The 16,019-nt window shown below is 37.2% G+C and overlaps 1 non-coding gene across 1 annotated transcript; it reads left to right on the top strand.

Moving 5' to 3' along the window:
- The first annotated feature begins 907 nt into the window (after positions 1–907).
- On the top strand, positions 908–1,014 carry LOC121210309 (small nucleolar RNA R71). The gene has a single exon (XR_005905423.1). It is a non-coding gene; the product is annotated as a small nucleolar RNA R71 (small nucleolar RNA).
- The last annotated feature ends 15,005 nt before the right edge of the window (positions 1,015–16,019 follow it).

Below are 16,019 nucleotides of genomic sequence, written 5' to 3'. Positions count from 1 at the left end.
AGATTCTGCCTCTTGTGAAACTGGAATTTCAACACTCAATTGAAATTCCTCTGATTCTTGAACATCAGCTGGCGTCTTTTGAACCTCGACGGTGTTAGGCTCTAATGTCTTTCCGCTCTTTAGTGTCAATGGTTTACAATGCTCCTTCCCTGGATTCCTCAAATTCTCCGTATCACTAGGTAAAACAACTTGTGGTCGGTTTCTAAGTTTAGTAACAAGCTGGCCCATTTGGTTTTCTAGATTTTTCAATGTAGTTGCTTGAATTTGAATTAAGGCATCATTATTCACCATGTATGCCTTTAACAAATTTTCTAAGCCATTGGATGGTTCAGCTTGGGTTGGTTTCTAAACTTGTTTGGGAAAACTAGGTGGTTGGGTTGCTCTAAGTTGGGCATAAGTGTTACTATTTCCAGCCCTTTGGTTACTCTAGGAAAAATTCAGGTGGTTCCGCCATGATGGGTTATAGAAATTGGATTGCAATCCTTGCCTTCCTCAATTTTGGTTCTGGTTACCCATATAATATACGGATTTTGGGTTTGATGGACATTCTTTGAACAAATGTCCTTCCCCACAATCGACACAGGCTATATTTCAAATTGATTTGGTGGTTATGCTGCAAAACTATTAGACACATTAGTGGTAAGATTTTTTTAACATTGAGGATATTGATGATACTTGAGATGCGAGTGAAGTAAGAGCGTCTACTTCATGTATTCTAGCAACTTGTCTTCCTGATGCTGCTCGATTGGTTGGCCATTGGTAATTGTTGCTGGAAATTCTCTCAGTGAATTCGTAAGCCTCATTATAAGACTTAGAAAAGAGAGCACCATTAGCAGAACCGTCCACTACCATCCTCGTGTAAGCATTGAGACCATTATAAAACGTCTCAAGTTGGATGCAATGTGGGATTCCATGATGAGGGCACTTCCGTAATAATTCTTTGTACCTTTCCCATGCCTCATACGAGGACTCATCATCCATTTGTTGGAAAGCAGTGATCTCGTTCCTCAACTTAGCATTCTTTCTAGACGGGAAATACTTCAGAAGGAATCTTTCTGCTAACTCTTGCCATGTGGAAATTGAATTTGGTGGCAATGAATTCAACCAGGCTCGAGCTCTATCCCTTAGTGAATACGGGAACAGCTTCAATCGTAATGCATCTTTGGGTACTCCAGCTAACTTGAAAGAATCTCTCACTTCCATAAACAGTCTTAAGTATAGGTGAGGATCTTCGGTAGGCATTCCACTGAATTGGCCCACTGTCTGAAGCATCTGGACCATGACTGGCTTTAACTCAAACTGTTGTGCCTCGATTTCGGGTCTTCTAATACCCGAATTAAGATCATGAAATATTGGCACGGCATATTGTCTTAAAGCTCTATCCCTATCATCAGTAATATGAATAGGATTTTGAGCAGGGTTTGTTCCGTTTCCTTGATTTGGATTTTCAAAGTTCATTTCTTCGGTCCTTCTCTGACTTGCTTGTCTTCTTCGCTGTCAGAAAGTTCGTTCAGTCTCAGGGTCTACAGGGAGTAAATTGATGATTCAGTCAATACTCATAAACACCTGAAATAATCACATAAAAATTAATTAAGTTAGAGTTTAAATAGAAAACTAAACCAAAATGCAAAACTAACAAATTCACAAATAATGACTTTTTTAAAGAAGTTCCCCAATAACGGCGCCAAAAACTTGGAACGACGGAAATGTGAAAGTGTGCACAATCGCAACAAGTAATAAAGTGACAAGTAAATGTCGAGTTATCGTACCCACAAGGAATTTGAAAAGAACTATTTATGAATGTTATTTAAAACACTTTGGTGAAGAACAATATTTTGTTTGAAGAGGGTGATTAAAAACTAAGATTTTAAACTAAGTAAACTAAATAAATAAATCTCAAATGCACGATTTCAAAATACGAGTTTAATCAAGATGACATAATTGTGTTAGATTAATTACATTTCTTATCTTAGAATTATTAAACTCATGTTTATATTGTTACGAATAAATTCATGGCAACTCGATAATTTGCTAACTTATGAACATACTCACCTACCAAAATCCATTCGTCTCTTGGACATATCTCTATGTCAATTCAATCGATTAAACAAATCTTAATAGGCAAATATGTTATAGCACATACATACTTATTAAATTGAAATAATCTCTTAAACATATCCCTATGTCAATTCAAACAATTAACTCGATTTAATAAGCACATAAAAGACTATTTGAGGTAACAAAGTGTCCTTACCTTGAAACAATTTAATCACAATAATCTTGCATGTTATGCAAGGCAATTGTATCGTCATATACTGTTGCTAATTTAACCCTTAGCTACCTTAGAAGATTGAGCATGCACTAATTAAGTACTGTGTCTATTAATTACAATTTCAATCTGTTTAAATAATTAATTTAATTAGCTACCTAACAATTATAATGCAAGAATAACTTAGTCATGATTTTACTTAATCAAGCATCTTACCGAGGCCTATAACAACATAAACACAATTTTAACAATTTAAGAAGATGAAATGTAATTAACCTAAAACTAATTAAATGCAAGCTAAATTGATTAAATTAACCATTCCAACAACATAAATATTCATAGATATGTTCATCATAACAACAACAAAAAATTAAAAATATAGGGAACAAGAATCAAATCCGGTGTTTTTCCGTGGCTTGACTAGCTTGCTCCATTCTACGTTCTTTGTTGTCCTTGCTGATCAAAGCTACTATGAGCACTTCAATGTTGCTCCAAAATGGCTAATGAACACCCTTTTCCAAGGGAGGAAATCGGCAAGAGAGTAAGAGAATTTAAAATGGCAAAGAAGAGAGAAAAGATGTGAATGAATTGAGGTGTGTTGAATGATCAGCCAAAGAGGGGTTTTATAGCTGAAGATGGCTGCTAAAATTAGGTAAAAATAGCAACCAAAGACCTATCCCTTGGCCGCCCATACATGTGGCAAGTTTGATGGTTTCAACTTTGCTAAATTTGGCTTGGGGCATATCTATAAAGCCACTAACTGTGGAGGGGTTTGAATGCAACTTGAATAAGTCTTCAAGGGCCTCATTGCAAGCTTAAATAATCAACTAATAATTTGATTTGGGTCAGCTCTTGGGACAGTTTTAGGCTGTCCATTTCCTACGCGGTTTGGTTCACTCGGTTCGGTCCAACTAGACCACTTTTTCATAATCAATTAATAATAATTTATTAACCCAAATTAAATTGGATATAAATTAAAATTAAATTATGAATTAATGCATATAATTTTGGACCGTCTTAGGCTGAAATTTAGTTCGCCTTGATACTTCAAATTGTTTCTCGGTTTTGTGCTTCTAGTAGTGTCTGCCGAGCCATTTTTTTCCCTTTTGTGCAAATCTGTCAAAAATAACCAAAATTCATCAAAAATAATTATACAATTAACTAAAATTCAACATGTTCCTATTTTAAGTGCACTTTAATTATTTTATAAAAATTAATTATTTTTCGACAAGAATTTTATCGAAACTATATGATTTTAAGTTAAAAAGGGTATGCAAAAATGCGTAAATTTTCGTGTTTCCAGTAGACATTGTGGAAAATGGCATATCAGTGATTGTAGATTGAATGATCGAGCCTATTTTGAATGTGGGTCATTAGATCATTTCATTCGTAATTGTCCTGAGTTGACTGAGCAAGATATAGTACAAAATACAAGGCCGAGTAACACTGCAGCTAGAGGTAGACCACCCAGAAATGCTGTTAATGTGAGTGGTAGTCAGAGAACGACCAAAGAATCTGCTATGAGGTCTAAAGCTAGAGCACCTACATGAGCCTACGCTATTCGCACTCGCAAAGAAGCGTCATCTCCAGATGTTATCACCGGTACTTTTACTCTCTATGATACTAAAGTTATAACATTGATACATCCAGGATCAACTCATTTGTATATATATGTAAATTTAGTATCTAGTAAGACTTTTCCTGTAGAGTCTACTGAATTTGTAATTAGAGTATCAAACCCCTTACGCAAGTGTGTGTTGGTTGATAAAGTGTGCAAGAACTGTCTGTTGATGATTCGAGATTTCTGTTTTCTAGCTGATCTGGTGTTGTTACCATTTGATGAATTTGATATAATTTTGGGTATGGATTGACTAACGCTACATGTTGCTATAATGAACTGTAAAAGAAAGATAATTGATCTGAGATGTTAGAATAATGAAATTATTTGAATTGAGTCAAATGATTTGAATAGTATACCTGCAGTGATTTCTTCAATGTTAGCTCAGAAATATGTGATAAAGGGTTGTGAAGCTACTTTGCTTATGTGCTTGATACAAAAGTGATTGAAAGGAAAATAGAATCAGTGCCAGTTGCGTGTGAATATCCAGATGTGTTTCATAAAGAGTTATCGGGTTTACCACCGATCTGAGAGGTTGAGTTTGTCATTGAGTTAGTGCTGGGAACAACACCGATATCAATAGTTCCATACAGAATGGCCCCAATAGAATTGAAAGAATTGAAATCTCAGTCGAAAGAATTAATTGACAGAGGGTTTGCAGGACCGTGTTTCTCGCCCTGAGGTGCTCCCGTGTTGTTTCTGAAAAAGAAAGATGGCACGATGAGAATGTGTATTGACTACAGACAGTTGAATAAAGTGACTATAAATAATAAGTATCCTCTGCACAGAATATATGATTTTTTTGATTAGTTAAAAGGGGCTACAGTATTTTCAAAGATAGATTTAAGATCGGGTTATTATCAGTTTTGAGTTAGAGACTCTGATGTCTCAAAGACAGCTTTTAAAACGAGGTATGGTCATTATGAATTTTTAGTTATGTCTTTCAAACTAACGTATGCACCTACTGTCTTTAAGGATTTAATGAATCAGATTTTCAGATCGTATCTAGATCGATTTTTTGTTGTGTTCATAAATGACATATTGATATATTTGAGAAATGAATCCGAGCATGCTGAGCATCTGAGAATTGTACTACAATCTCTGTGAGATAAGTAGTTATTTGCAAATTTCAGCAAATGTGAATTCTGGTTGCACGAGGTTGGTTTTCTAGGTCATATAGTTTCAGCTGCAGGTATCCGAGTCGATCCGAGTAAGATTCCTACCATAATATATTGGAAGCCTCCGAGAAATCTATCCAAAGTCCGTAATTTTTTTAGACTAGCTGGCTATTATAGACGATTTGTAAAAGGCTTTTCAATGATTGCAACTCTGTTGACTAAATTGCTTCAGAAAGATGTAAAGTTTGAATGGTCTGAGAAATGTCAGAAACGTTTTGATCAGTTGAAAGCTCTTTTGATTGAAGCTCCAGTGTTAGTACAACCAGAAACGGGTAGAGAATTTGTGATTTATAGTGATGCATCATTGAATGATCTAGGCTACGTTTTGATGCAGGAAGAAAAAGTCATAGCTTATGCCTTGAGACAATTGAAACCGCATGAAAAGAATTACCCGATGCATGATTTGGAGTTAGTAGCTATTCTATTTGCATTGAAGATTTGGCGTCATTACTTGTTTGGTGAGAAATGCCACATCTTTACCGATCACAAGAGTTTGAAATATTTGATGACTTAGAAAGATTTAAATTTATGACAACGGAGGTGACTTGATTTACTAAAAGATTAAGAGTTAGTGATTGATTATCTTCTGAGAAAGGCTAATGTCGTTGCTGATGCCTTGAGCCAGAAATCCTTATTTGCTCTACGTGTGATGAACACTCAAATAGCTTTGGGTAATAATGGTTCAATTGTGGCTGAGATGAAAGCGAGACCATTTTTTTACGGTAGATTTACGAGGCTCAGAAAGTTGATAATGAAACGTTAGCAAAACGAGCTTAATGTGATTCGAACCTTGATTTAGAATTTCAAGTTGACGCTGATGATTGTTTAAGATTTAGAGGCCAAATATGTGTTACAAGAAATTTAGAGTTAATTCAAATTATTTTGAATGAAGCACATAATAGTCGTTTATCTGTTCATCCTAGAAGCACAAAAATGTATAGTGATTTAAAACAACTTTATTGGTGGCCTGGTATGAAACGTGATATCTCAGAGTTCATTTCTAAATGTTTGATTTGTCAGCAAGTTAAAGCTAAGCATCAGGTACCGTCTGGTTTATTGCAACCTATCATGATTCCCAAGTGGAAATGGGATAGAGTTACTATTGATTTTGTTTCGGGTTTACCCCTATCGTCGAGTAAGAAAGATGCAATCTGGGTTATAGTTGACAAATTGAAAAAATCGGCTCATTTCATTCCAGTATGAACAGATTATTCACTTGAAAAGTTAGCAGAGTTGTATATCTCCGAGCTTGTGAGATTACATGGAGTACTTGTTACTATTGTTTCGGATAGAGATCTGAGGTCCACATTGAGGTTTTGAAAGAAACTGCAAGATGTACTTGGTTCAAAACTACATTTTAGTACTACATTTCACCTGCAAACCGATGGTCAATCTGAGCAATTTATACAAATACTCGAGGATATGTTGAGATGTTGTATTCTTAAGTTCGAAGGTATATGGGAAAAGTATTTACCGTTGATTGAATTCATGTATAACAACAGTTTTTAATTGAGTATTAAAATGGCACCATACGAAGCTTTATATGGCCAAAAGTGTCGAACACTATTGTACTGGACTGAACTTAGTGAGAATAAGATTTTTGGGGTCAATTTGATTAAAGAGACCGAACAGAAAGTGAAAGTAATTCATGATAGTCTGAAAGTAGCGTCAGATCATCAGAAATCATACGCAGACTTGAAACGAAAAGATACTGAATTTCAAATCGGGAATAAAGTGTTTTTGAAAGTATCTCCATGGAAGAAAATACTTCGATTTGGTCGTAAAGGCAAATTGAGTCCGAGATTCATCGGGTCGTATGAGATCATTGAAAGAATAGGTCCAGTGGCATATCGGTTAGCTTTACCGAGTGAGTCAGAGAAGATTCACAATGTTTTTTATGTATCGATGCTTCAACGATACCGATCCGACCCTTCACATGTTATTTCTGCTTCTAAAGTTGAAATTTAGTCAGATTTTTCATATAGTGAAGAACCAATTCAAATTTTGGCTTGTGAGATCAAAGAGCTGAGAAATAAAAGAATAACATTTGTGAAAGTATTATGGAATTGACATGGGGTAGAAGAAGCTACGTGGGAACCCGAGGATGCTATGAGAAATCAATACCCTAACCTATTCACTGGTAAGATTTTCGGGGACAAAATTCCCTAAGGGGGCAGAGTTATAACAACTCAGTTTTAGCTAAATCAGAACAGTGGTTTCAGAACCACAAATATAAGGTCATAAAATTAATTTAATATTATTTTTGGTGTTTATATCATGCTATTATATACGTGTGAAAATTTTCTGAGCTAATTTTATCGTTTAATAGCTCAATTCGATAAAAGGACTAAATCGCGTAAAATGCAAAAGTTGCATTCTATTTGATAAAGGAGATTAATTGCTAAGATTTATTAAATGGAAGGTCTTTATGTTGATTTTAGACCATGATTAAGGTTAGTGGGCATTTATGTCCATGGCTTATGTGTTATATTAAGGTTTTATTAAAGGTTAATTTAGTAATATGTTTAATAAGTTATATTAAATAAAACCAAAATCAATTCTTACTCATCTTTTTTCATCTTGTTACCGAAAATAAGCTATTCTTTAGGTTTTCATTCTTTCACTTTGGAAGTAAGATTAAGGTATGTTTTTTGATCCGTTTTTGATGATTTATGTGTTTTTGTGATCGTTGTATCGAGTACTAGCTAGCCCAGGGACTAATTTGTAGAACTGATTAATGTTTTGAAAGTTTCCATTGATGAATTAATGCATTTTTGAATGTTTGAAGATGAATTATAAAAGCTTGTGATATATATATATGTTTTGTAAAGTGATTTTGAGTAAAAATGAATATTAGGGATTAAATTATAAAAAGATGAAAATATGAGGTTAAAAGTGTGAATAAATGTGAAATATGGGCTACTAGTGGTACTATAGTAATTCAACCAAGTATGGATCTTATTGAATTTTGTGAATTTTGTGTATTTATGAAATGGAGACTAAATTGAATAAAGGTGGAACTTTAGGGGCTAAAGTGTAAAAATGCTCAAATATGTGTTTGTGGACTAAATTGAATGAATCAATGAATAAATGAGTTAATTTTGAATTTATATAGATCATGAACGAAAGAAATCAGACTTAGATCGAGGCAAGAACAAAGTACTTGATTAATTGGCAAGTTTCGTTGTTTCTACGATCGAGGTAAGTTCATATGCAAATAAATATATTAAAATTGAATTATTCATGTTTAATTGTCATTGAATTGTTATGAATGTTGAACGAGCAAATACGAGTAAGAATCGATAGAGTTACGACATTCGAAAGTCCAGTATGAACCTTAGAAATAGTATAGGATACAAATGTCATGACATTAAGTTACCTAGATGTGATTACATGTAAAACCATGTCTGGGACATTGGCATTATATTGTGATTACGTGTAAGACCATGTCTAGGACATTGGCATCGTTATATGATTTTGTGTAAGACCCTGTCTGGGACAGTGGCATCGATATGTGATAACATGTAAGACCATATCTAGGATATGGCATTGTACGAGCTTTATGTGATTTCTAAGTATCCTTAATGATTCTGAATGGTTCATCGGGCAAAGTTAAGTTGAGAAAGAATGTGTGAATGAGTTAAATGGCTCAGGTATGTACGAGATTCACACGAGTAATGAAAGGGAAGTATTTGATAAATTCAATTATGATATTGAATAAGTGTGATATGAGAAAGGTTTGTAATCTTATAAATGTTCACTCATAATTGCCTATTGATGGAAATGATAGTGATTCATGTGATAATTTATTTGTATATTGCTTACTAAGATTTAAAAGCTTACTTTGTGTGTTTTTTCCTTGTTTTATAAATAAATCAAAGCTAGCTCAGACTTAGGGATCATCAGGAACATTGTCACAGTATTGATCAACTTGTTGGTACTTTTGAAGCTTTGTATATATGGTATACAGCATGTATAGGCTAGTGTCATTTTGGTATGTTTTGAACCTTGAATTTAGCTATGTGAGTTGGCTTGTAAATGGTATTGTTGATGAAGTTGAATTTGACTTATGTTATGAGTTAATTTGTGATATGTGATGTATTTATGATGCTTTATGCTTTGGTAGACATAATATGGCTATTTTGATGAGTTGATGAATAAGTATTTAGTAAATTGTTAATGATGTGTTATGGCTTGAGAAATGGTAAGTTTTGGTATAACTTAAGATGATGTTTGGATGCCATTTTGGTTTAGTAAATGCATGATGATTTGGGTTATGTCTAAATGTGGATATTAGTTATGATTTGGCATGTTTTTGGTTGTGGGATTGAGTAGTGAAAAGGATTATGTATAAATGGCATGAAATGCGTATGAAATTGCATGTTTGGTTGCCTATTAATGTATTGAAATGGTACCATTTTGATTGTTAGGTGTGCATGAGGAAAGGGTGGAAAATTGGCTTTGCAAATAGCCTATTTTTGTCCACACGGGCAGAGACACGGGCGTGTGTCTCACCCATATGTGACACACGGTCATGCTATACGGCCGTGTGTCCCCTGGGTTTGTGACAGCCCTAAAGTGACCCTAGTCGGAAAGCGGTCTCGGGACCGCTAGACCGAGTCACCAAATTATTTGAATGTGATAATTATTGCCTAAAATATGTGAATATAAATGTGTGAAAGATGAGTCTAGTTTCAGGGAAAAATCACGAAGCTGATTTTCGAGTTGTGAAACTCAAGATATGATTTTTAAGGTGATAGTGACGCAGTTAGCCAGCTTGCCTGGAAAATTTAAAATGGATTGTGCAAAGAAGTGATTTAAGTCTGCAAACCCCTCGTGTCCGACTCCGGTGACGGACTCGGGTACGAGGTGTTACAATTTTATTGGTATCAGAGCTACGGTTTAGTCGATTCTAGGACTACCGTAATACGTTTGGGTCTAGCTATACATGCCATTTTGTGATTATTTGATAGTGTGGTGATTTTTGACAATTGAAAGTGTGTTTATTTATAGTAATGGATCCCGATCCCGACCGAGCGGTAGCTGATGATCTTGAGAGTGTAGCGCCTGCTCCCGCGCAAGGGACAGCGTCGGGGGACTCTCAACCTAATGCTAGTAACCCGAATGATGAAGCTAGACAAGCTTTCTATAGCGTAATGAATGATTGGTTCAACCAATACATTCGAACTAATACGGCTGTTCCACAACCTCCATTCCCAACTAATGCCACCCCCGCACCTACAATACCTCTGGTAACTGACCAAATAAGGTCAAATAAGCCCCCAGTTGATAGAATCCGAAAACATGGGGCTACTGAATTTAAAGCTATGGATAGCGACTATGCCGAGCAAGCTGAATTTTGGTTGGACAACACTATCCGGGTACTCAATGAGCTATCTTGTACACCCGATGAATGCCTAAAGTGTACTATCTCCTTGCTACGCGATTCTGCCTACTATTGGTGGAGTACTCTGACTTCTGTTGTGCCCCGAGAGCAAGTAACTTGGGAGTTTTTCCAAACTGAGTTTCGGAAAAAGTATATCAGTCAGAGATTTGTTGATCAAAAACGGAAGGAATTTCTTGAGCTTAAGCAAGGTTCTATGTCAGTTACTGATTACGAGCGAAATTTTGTTAGACTTAGTAGATACGCTAGGGAATGTGTTTCATCCGAGGCTATCATGTGTAAACGCTTCAAGGATGGGCTGAATGAAGATATAAAAATGTTCGTTGGCATTCTTGAAATACGAGAGTTCGTAGTACTTGTCGAGCGAGCTTGTAAAGCCGAAGAGCTTAGAAAAGAAAAAAAAAAGTTGATGTGGGAACTGGAGAGTTTCGTAAAAGATCCTCGGGAAAGTCTCTTCAACAGGCATCGAAAAAAAAAATTCGAGATGATGTGGGCCGGTCTAGAGGCACTTCGGGCCTTTTTAGACGAGATCGTGATCGACCCCCTGTGGGTACACGAGGCACTTCGGTCACCAGTGTTGGGAATGAACGTCGAGACAGAACGGAGTGTCAGCGTTGTGGTAAATGGCATTTGGAGAGCTGTAGGTTCCATGACCGCTCCTGCTATAAGTGTGGATCAGCTGACCACTTCATTAAGGATTACCCGAGGTTGTCTGAACAGAATATAAATCAAAGCGAGAAACCGGGTGCTACCACTGTTCGAGGTAGACCATCTAGAAATACAAGCAATGCTAGGGGTGGTTAGAGAGGATCTAGAGATGCTACGACCAGATCCGAGGCTCGCGCTCCTGCTAGGGCTTATGCTATACGCGCACGCGAGGATGCTTCCTCGCCAGATGTTATTACCGGTACTTTTACTCTCTTTGATACTAATGTGATTGCTTTGATTGACCCTGGTTCTACTCATTCTTATATATGCGAAACCTTAGCATCCAGTAAGACTTTACCTATTGAGTCTACTGAGTTCGTAATTCGGGTGTCAAATCCCTTGGGTCGTTACGTGCTTATCGACAAAGTGTGTAAGAAATGTCCCCTAGTAATTCGAGGTTCCTGTTTTCCGGCGGACTTGATGCTTTTTCCGTTTGATGAATTTGATGTTATTCTTGGTTTGGATTGGTTGACCGTGCATGATGTGGTTGTGAATTGCAAAAGCAAGACTATGGATTTGAGGTGCGCAAATAATGAGATGATCCGAGTTGAGTCTACTGACTTGGATGGGTTGCCAGCTGTAATATCCTCAATGTTGGCCCAAAAATATGTAAGAAAAGGGTGCGAAGCATACCTTGCGTATGTACTTGATGACAAAGAATTAGAAAAGAAACCCGAATCTGTGCCGGTGGTTTGTGAATACCCGGATGTTTTTCCTGAAGAATTATCAAGTTTACCACCTGTTCGGGAGGTAGAGTTTAGTATTGAGCTTGTACCTGGAAGCCTCCGAGAAATATTATTGAAGTTTGGAGCTTCCTGGGGCTCACCGGTTATTACCGACGATTTGTAAAAGGTTTCTCAATGATAGTCACACCAATGACGAAGCTACTTCAAAAGGATGTTAAGTTCGAATGGACGGAGAAATGTCAGAAAAGTTTCGATCAACTGAAAACTTATTTGACTGAAGCTCTAATTTTAGTGCAACCCGAATCAGGCAAAGAGTTTGTCATTTATAGTGACGCATCCCTACTTGGGTTGGGTTGCGTATTGATGCAAGAAGGTCGAGTTGTGGCCTATGCGTCGAGACAATTGAAGCCACACGAGAGAAATTATCCGACCCATGATCTCGAACTAGCTGCCATCGTATTTGCTTTGAAAATATGGCGACATTATTTGTTTGGTGAGAAGTGCCATGTATTTTCGGATCACAAAAGTCTCAAATATTTGATGACCCAGCGAGACTTGAATCTGCGACAAAGGCGTTGGCTTGAGTTGTTGAAAGATTATGAGCTTGTCATTGATTACCACCCGGGAAAGGTTAATGTGGTTGCGAACGCCTTAAGCCGAAAATCACTGTTTGCTTTACGAGCGATGAATGTACACTTGTCTGTTCTACCCGACAATGTGTTAGTAGCTGAATTAAAAGCCAAACCATTATTGATTCATCAAATTCGTGAAGCTCAGAAAGTCGATGATGAATTGGTTACAAAACGGGCTGAGTGTGTTCCGAACAAGGAATCGGAGTTTCAAATTGATGATGATGATTGTTTGAGGTTCAGAAGTCGTTTGTGTGTTCCAAGGAATTCGGAACTCATTCCGATGATTCTGAACGAAGCCCATTGTAGCCGAATGTCAATTCACCCGGGGAGTACGAAAATGTACAACGATTTGAAACGTCGGTTTTGGTGGCATGGTATGAAACGAGACATCTCCGACTTTGTTTCGAGATGTTTAATATGTCAACAAGTGAAAGCAGAACATCAAGTGCCTACGGGTTTACTCCAGCCAATCATGGTACCTGAATGGAAATGGGATCGAGTCACGATGGATTTCGTATCTGGGTTGCCAGTATCGGCAAGTAAGAAAGATGCGATTTGGGTTGTTGTGGATAGACTGACTAAGTCGGCTCACTTTATCCCCGTACGTACGGATTTTTCATTGAATAAACTAGCTGAATTGTATGTTTCTCAGATTGTGAGATTACACGGGGTACCGATTTCTATTTCGTCGAATAGAGATCCGAGATTCACCTCGCGATTTTGGAAGAAATTGCAAGAAGCTTTGGGTACCAAGCTGTACTTTAGCACCGCTTTTCACCCCCAAACCGATGGTCAATCCGAGCGGATAATTCAGATACTTGAGGATATGTTGAGATGTTGCATCCTCGAGTTCAGCAGTTCATAGGAACAGTATTTACCTTTGATTGAATTCGCTTACAACAACAGTTTTCAATCAAGTATTAAGATGGCACCTTACGAGGCTTTGTACGGTCGTAAATGCCGTACACCATTGTTTTGGACCGAGCTCGGTGAAAGTAAAATTTTCGGAGTGGATTTGATTAAAGATGCTGAACAGAAAGTAAAAATAATTCGTGAAAGTCTGAAGGCAGCATCAGATCGTCAGAAGTCGTACGCGGCTTTAAAACGAAGAGATATTGAGTATCAGGTGGGAGACAAAGTGTTTCTTAAGGTATCGCCTTGGAAGAAGATACTCAGATTTGGCCGTAAGGGCAAATTGAGTCCGAGATTCATTGGGCCGTATGAGATCTCCGAACGAGTTGGCCCAGTTGCATATAGGTTGCTTTTACCCCCTGAACTCGAAAGGATCCACAACGTTTTTCATGTTTCGATGCTTCGACATTACAGATCCGATCCTTCGCACGTAATAAACCCCTCCGAGGTCGAAATTCAAGCCAATATGAGTTATGAAGAAGAACCGATTCATATCCTAGCTCGTGAAGTGAAAGAGTTGCGAAACAAAAGGGTTCCGTTAGTAAAGGTGTTATGGCTCAAACACGGAGTCGAAGAAGCTACTTGGGAAACCGAGAACTCTATGAGAGAATGATACCCAAACCTATTTACCGGTAAGATTTTCGGGGATGAAAATTTCATAAGTGGGGGAGAGTTGTGACAGCCCTAAAGTGACCCTAGTCGGAAAGCGGTCTCGGGACCGCTAGACCGAGTCACCAAATTATTTGAATGTGATAATTATTGCCTAAAATATGTGAATATAAATGTGTGAAAGTTTTAAGCTTCGATTTAGTTAATTGCATGTGAATTTAGTTGATAAGACTTATGTGAGAAAATTTAGAAATGTGCTAGGCAAATGCAAGTGGCCTAATAGTGCATGTAATCAAAGGGGTGGACTTGCATGTCAATTTCCCCCCATTTAAGTACTAGTGGCCGGCCATGACAAGGGATGATGGGCAAAACATGTCATGAAACATGTTGTGTTAATGGAAAAATAAAATAAGAAGCATGGGCAAAACATGTCATGAAACATGTTGTGTTAATGGAAGAATAAAATAAGAAGCATGGGCAATAAACTAATAAGAAATTGAAGGAAGAAAACAAAGAGAAAAAAATGTGTTCATCATTCTCATGCATGACCAAAAAAAAAAGAAGAGAAAAGCTCTCATGTTGTTCTTGGCCGAATAGGAGAAAGAAAAAGAAGGAAAAAGAGCTTTGAGGAAATCGGCTATGGTGGTTTGATAGACTAAGGTATGTTCGATGATGTTCCATGAGATGCATGCATGTTTTAGTAGTTAGCTTGAGTTCTAAATAGCCCATGGTTCAAATCTTTACTATGTCATGGAGATGATATTCGGCCAAGGTGGATTGGTGTTGATATCATTTGCATGCTAAAAGTGAAGCTTTGTAATGGTGCATGTGATGGTGGATTAATGATTCTTGAATCTTCTTTTTAGCATTTTTGAGTGAGGCATTAAGTTCTTTGTTTAACCATGACCAAAAATTGAAATGGTATGGTGTTGTGATGCAATCGGCCCCAACATAGACATGTATGTTCGGCCACATGAATAAGTACATAAGTTATGTGTATGTTCGGCCATAGGTAGCCTATTGATGGCTTTAGCTTGACTTAGAAAATTCGGCTAAGGGGAAATATTAGCTAGTATGTTGAATTCGATTCGTGATTTCGTACATATGTGACTCTAGTGTCTAATGTATATATGGGCTAAGTACCTTGAGCTTCTCTTTTGATGTTCGAATGAATTGTATTAAATTGCTTGATGTGATTAAAAATGCGTATGACCATTGTGTATTTGAGCTAAAAGGTGGCCATATGACCTATCAAACTCCTTGTCATATTCGGCCATAAGCTAGCAAAATGAGACTTTAATGAGTTAAATTTGTTTGAATTAAGCTCAAGAGCAAAGGGGAACTAAATCCGATAAAGGGAAGGAAAAAGTGGTCGAATAGCTGTCGAAACCGTTCGACAACATTCGAGGTAAGTTCTTGAGTAATAGAGCTTAAATTATGATTTGATTAGATCATGTTTTAAGCAAATCAAAATCATGCTCTTTGTGTGTGGCTATTGAGCCGAAATTGCAAGAGTGATAAGTGTCTGGTGTTTGAGTTTTGCTAATGAAAATGAAATACGAATGTGTCATGATTTATTGTTAAATGTGCATGGTTATTCGAATGATGTCCGGGCTAAGTCCCGAAGGCTTTGTGCTAAGTGACCATATCCGGACTAAGATTCGAAGGCATTTGTGCGAGATACTAATTCCGGACTAAGATCCGAAGGCATTTGTGCGAGTTACTAAATCCGGGTTAAGTCCCGAAGGCATTTGTGCGAGTTACTATAACCGGGCTATGACCCGAAGGCATTTGAACGAGTAGCTATATCCGGTTAAATTCCGAAGGTACGTGATTTGGGAATGAACGATCTTGCTGTAAAAATTTCAGTTAATACGCTTGTAACATCCCAACATTGAGGTATGTTTCGTATGTGCTTTGAATTAGTTGAGCCCTTACAAATAAGTATTCGCTCAGTTGATAAATGAGCTACCGGCCTTTGGCTAAGTTGATCTTTGTGTATG

Source organism: Gossypium hirsutum, chromosome A11 (assembly GCF_007990345.1).
Source record: "Gossypium hirsutum isolate 1008001.06 chromosome A11, Gossypium_hirsutum_v2.1, whole genome shotgun sequence".
Taxonomy (NCBI): Eukaryota; Viridiplantae; Streptophyta; class Magnoliopsida; order Malvales; family Malvaceae; genus Gossypium; species Gossypium hirsutum.
Note: the sequence above shows the minus strand (reverse complement) of the source record. Positions and strands in the feature narration are given on the sequence as shown.